A 6,000-nucleotide genomic window follows, 5' to 3' on the forward strand; every position below is an offset into this window, starting at 1 on the left:
TCTGTACTATCTGTGAGATTACAGGCATGCAAGGGTGCTTTATCTTGTGTCCTTCAACCACCACCCCCCACCAAAAAAAAACCCCTTAAGCAGATGGTTTTGCCTTTCTGTAAACATCTATAATCATCTGACTAGCAATCAAAAGTAAAGCTTGTGTATCTCTAAATAAAGACTTTGGAAGGGAGAGTTGGATTTATATGATGCAAAGCGGAAAAACAATTCATTTAAATCTCATTCTGAAGATAGTGCTAGGAACTCATTTTTTACATGGACATGGATTGTATGAGAGGCAGAAATCAGCAGGTACAGCTTTTTCCTTTACTACATTTCCATTCAAGGAAAATCTTTTGCTTACTCTGAAAAGTACAGAGAGACACCACCATAAAAATACAGACTGATTCCCCACTAGGCTTGTTATGGTATCAGAGCTTTTTTTACCCCCAATGCTTCCATCCGACTTCACACAAGTTGCTGCGCTGCAGCGACTTGGCCCTCCTCTTTCTCGCAGCAAGCAAGATCCTCCGAAAACCGGTTTCTGCTTGCTGCGGGAAAGAGGTGAGCCAAGTCACAACTGCTGGGCAGCTTGTGCAAAATCGGATGGAAGCGTCAGGGGAAAGAGCTCTGACATTGGAACTAGTCTAGTCGAGAATCGGTCACAGTAATACTAAATCACGCTACGCACACACACACACACATATATCACATATTTGTAAACTGTGAATTTCCTGCATTGTGCAGGGGGTTGGACTAGATGACCCCGGAGGCCCTTTCCAACTCTATGATTCTATGGTATGAATACTCACCTTTGGGACTTTTTCACTTACTGTTTGGCTTTGTTTGAACAAAAGGTATGTGTAAGTAGACCTAGTAAGTAGATGTTGCAAAAGTGGATTTAAGGTGGTAAAATAAAACTGCCAGTCTATTAGACTCTTGCAATGACAAAATTTCATATATAAATTTCATACATATATATATATATATATATATATATATATATATATATATATATATATATATATATATATATATATATATATATATATATACACACACACACACACACACACACACACACAACCAAGCCTTGTGTGTGTGGCATGCAAACAGGTTTTCTCAGCATCACATCAATAGGCTTAATGGCAAACAAAACTTCACATGTTGCTAATTGTTTCTCTTGTTGTCTAAGTATCACATTATGCAGGTTTAATTACTGTAAATCCAAAGCCCACTAAATTAAAAGCGTTATCAACTTCCAGCAAATTGCCTGTCTTCCCAGAGGTAGAAAATCCAACTTCATTTGAGATGAGAAGTTGTATTCTACAAATGACTGCAGACGAACAAAATGCAAATCCCGCTGTACAGCAAGGAATCCTCAAAATACTGGTCAAGGCAAAGCGATGACAAGTCCGCATGTGAAATTCACCCAAAGAGGATGCAAATTAGCATAATTTGTTGAAGATGAGTCCATTTTAAGATTAAGTAATTCGTGCTAATGGAGTAAGTGAGCCATAAGACAGCAAATAAGCTGAGGCTCAATTAGACATGCAGGAGATGCTGTTTGTCAGAGCGCACACATGGCCAGGTTTTTTTTTTCCTGGAAAAAGAGGTGCTGGAACTCTCAAGAGGGAAATGAAAGAGAAACACACAAGTGCTCCTCATGAAATTTTAAACATTTTTTGAGAATTTTGATTTCACTAAGAGGTTTCTGAATTCCATTATGCCACATTCCCCCAGAAAAAAAGGCTCTGAGGCAGACCTTCTCTTTAAGAAATAGGTGCGTATTTATGGGTTGCTTTTAGATGTGGCCCTGCCCTTTCGGTCTCACAGGTCAAAGTGCCTTTTTCCAGTTTCAGCCAGGAAACCACCTACACTTTTTCCTGTCAGGGAAGGCCTGTGGCTCAGTGGTAGAGTATCTGCTTTGTATGTAGAAGGTCCAATATTCAATCACCATTTTACAAAAGATCTAAGGCAGGGGTGGGGAACCTCCGTCCCGAGGACCGTATGCGGCCCTCGTGGTCATTTGGTGTGGCTCTTGGGGATTGCTGGGCTGAACCAAGCCATGTGGCAGCCTCTCTGGGGGCTAGCTAGCCAGAGAGGAAGGGGAGTGGGGCCCAGGCCGTGCTGTGCAGCAGCCTCCCCAGTGTTGGAAATATGTATCTGTTTTGTATGTCCTTTGCAATGTTCTAAAGTTCCAGTCATTACAGGGTTAACATGGTGCCTGATTCCCTATAGTCTGCATGACCTGGGAAGAAGATACTGACTGCTGTCAATCAAGGTCTAGAAGTGGGAAAACCTGTTTTGTTTGTTTGGTCAGTTACTCAGGTGTCTTCCTTTTTTCAGGCAGAGAGATCAAGAAGAATGAAGGTCTTCCATTAAGCACATGATCTTCTAGTGTAAGCATGTAGTTCTATAGTGTTTGTTGTTTCACCTCCCAGTACCCTTTCCCTGTAGAAATAAATACGTTTTTGCTTTTTCATGTTAAATGCCTCTCAGTGATTATTTGATCCAGCGATCCATCGCACTGTTTGAGGTAAAGAAATAGAATTTCAAACAGAATTCCCTAATACCCAGGACCAGGCAGAGATCACTGGGCCCAAATGTACTGTGCAGCAGCCTCCCTGAGGCCTGGCTGGCTGGCCAGAATTACTGCAGGGCCTGGAAAAGTTACTGTCACAGTTCAGTTTGCACTTGATTATCCCAGATGGTGTGGCCTAATATGCTAATGAGTGTGTGACTTAATTTGCTAATATTAGGGGATGTGGTCTAATATGCTACTGAGTTCCTGCTGGGCTTTTTCTACAAAAAAGCCCTGGACCTATGCTTTTGCCTAGGGCAGCGGGCCGGATGTGTGCGCCAGATTAGGCTCTTGCCACATGACTTCAAATAGAAAAACAATTATTTGCGTTAATTTTGCTGGCCTGAATCATTCTCCCTTGGCGGAGCACTGTTTTTTAAGTTGATAATTTTTTATGGCCCGCGAATGATGTTATAAATATCCATATGGCCCTTGGCAGAAAAAAGGTTCCCCACTTCTGATCTAAGGGCAGATCACAACAGAGATTAAAAACTGCATGGCCATTAAAATGATTAAAACAAGCAGATAAAAACCAACCAAACCCAGCAGTATTAAACATTCCAAACGGGTAACCATGTTAGTCTGTTGCAGCCAAAATAAAAGGGGAGTGTAGTGAAGCATCTTAAAGACTAATGCCATTAAAAGTCAGATCCAACAGCATATAAAAGTCAATCATTTACTCCATAATAAGTAAATAATAACAGCAGAGCAGACAGATATTAAATCTCAATTTTAAAAATGTCAGAGAACAGTTTTCTTCAGCCAGTGAAGCACAGGCAAAGAGGAACAAAGTTGATCTCCTTTAGCGAAGTCTTCTCCTACTTGAGTGTGTTTATGTAATGCCAAAAACCACTACTTAGAAGATAGGATGGATCATCATGCTGATGCATATCATGGCAATGCCACATAGCACATGTGGTTAATAATACAGGGTTCACTGAAATGAATGGATGGGGAAGGGTATACTCAGAGCAACACTGTAAATATCCCAGATATAAACCAAGCAAATGAGCAAAAGGCAGTCAATGTTAAGCATTTTAAAGTTTCATTCATTTAAGTGGGACAAAGATAAATACAGTAAAAACTTTGTCATCCAGCAGCACCTGATTATCCAGAACGCTAAGGTAACCAGCATCACCCAGAGGGCAAGCTCCTTCCCCTAAGCCACCATACCTCTGCATACACCCAAAGAGGTATATGCTTGTCATACTCTTGTCTCTCCATCTAATCAGCTTGATGCCTTCAAGCTCTTGCTAGGTTTCTGACTATGCTGTTATTCTTCCTCCTCAGTCTCCCTTTTTTTCCATTTTATTTTTTAAAATAATTTATATTAAGATAAATTCCAAGCAACACCACCACAAAATAGCTAGAAAAAAGAGAAAAAAATTATACAGAATTATATAAAATAATCATATTAACCAAAACTAATCGAATACATCTATTACTATCTATAGGAGCTAATCATAGAAAAAGAAAACTAAAAATGCATCATTTGTCTATATATCAATCGGTGTGGGAGAACATCATTTTCAGAAAGGTAAGGTGATTATTGGAAACTAGACAGCAATAAAAGAAGACTCATATTTTTCCGTTAAAGGTTTGAATTGATATTTTGGTCATTATAAAACAATCCCAAAGGCACTGTTGCCAGGCCAAAATGGTTGGGGGGTGGCCCTTTATCCACCTATTTAGCTGCTAGTGTTGTCTGTGCTGCTGATATCAAAATATGTATTCTTTCTGTGCTTTGTTTTTTTGTAGGATCTGACCATTTCCCAATGAGTAGAATTTCAGGATTCAAAGGTAAAAATATGTTTGTAATAATAAATATGTGTGAGTATTTGCATGACCACCATCAATGGATGTAATCTTCTATTTTTCCACATTGTTTTTTACAGGTCAGGTTTATGCTACTGTTAATATGATGGAGCACACTTGGGCGCAAGTACCACCACATAATAAGTTTATAGGATTGCATTCTAATGGCATAAGTTTTGAAAGTGTATGATGATGAAGGTCATATTTCCTTCCAGTCTTTGTCTGTAAATACTTTGTTACAATCTTTTTGCCGTAAATTCTGATATTTCATTGTAGAGGTTTGGTCAAGGTTAAGCAAAATTTTGTATACTTTAGATTAGTGTTATTATAGGTCAAAGAATGTAGCAATTTTTCAATTTCTGTAAGAGATCTATTTAAAGCATTCTGAACTAATGGAGAATTAAATAAATTTTGTAATTGAAAATAATGCAGCCACATAATCTTAAATGCTGTTTTTGTTGTAATTTGCCTTTATGTACAAAATCTATAATATGGGTAAGTCCCACTTTATAACAAGAAGTAAAGATATCTAGATTTCCTACCAAGCCTGATTCCTATATGAGGACTGTATGGCTATGTCTGGAGCCAATTGCCTTCTATACTTGTTCCAAATATTAATGGCAGTATTGAAATACGTCTTTTTACTTAAATTTCTAGGTTTCTTGTTAGCTGCATTCCAACAGTAATCAAATAAATTATAAGGAGGAATTTCTTGTTCCATTTGGACCCATTCTGACATGGGAGATGTGAACACACATAGAATTGAAGCAAGGTGAGATGCCACTGTGGCTATTAGCCACAGTGTATGTGTGTATATAACATTTTTTGCCACTGTGTGACACAGAGGGTTGGACTTGATGGGCCGTTGGCCTGATCCAACATGGCTTCTCTTATGTTCTTATGTTCTCATAATATAGCAAGAGATTGGGAATCTCTAATCCTCCAGTGTTTATTGGTATTTTAAGGGTGGGACACTCTTGCTTCTCCAGCCAGCTGGCTTGATACCGCCAGATGCTGCAGGCCTGCCAGTCAGTATCATCTTCAGGTCCCTCCTTCCTCCTCAGCCTGTCTTCAGCTGTTGGGAATCACATCTATAGGAGGGTTCCTGACCAACTTGTCTGCCTGTTGTGTAGGATGCCTCCCTGCTTTAAGGGGGAGGGTCCTGCCAAGGGTTGTCATGGCACTTCATATGGAGCAGGATTTGGTCACTGCAAATTACTCAGGTTAGGGCAGAACAATAAGCTATGTATTTAGTATCCAGCACATTTAGTTAAATGGCAACCCCCCACCCACCTTGTGTGATGGATTCAAACAGCAACAAAAAAGACCTTTTCTGCACATGCTTAACCCTCCCATTGAAATTAATAGAATTTTAATTTATTTAATTCTGCCTGGATCATGTTCAGCATGGTTTATATTAAAATTTGATACCAATTTTATAGAAGTGATCTTGTGACTGGGGGATTTTCAAAGTGTTGAAAAATCAAGGATAAATTTACTCTGCCATACAATGTTTAAATCTATTTCACACACTTCAGTGCATGTGTTTGTTTTAGAATAAAGTTGGGAAATTTGCAGACTAAGCCATGCTTAGAAATTTCTGCTAAGCC

Source organism: Heteronotia binoei, chromosome 5 (genome assembly GCF_032191835.1).
Source record: "Heteronotia binoei isolate CCM8104 ecotype False Entrance Well chromosome 5, APGP_CSIRO_Hbin_v1, whole genome shotgun sequence".
Classification (NCBI taxonomy): Eukaryota; Metazoa; Chordata; class Lepidosauria; order Squamata; family Gekkonidae; genus Heteronotia; species Heteronotia binoei.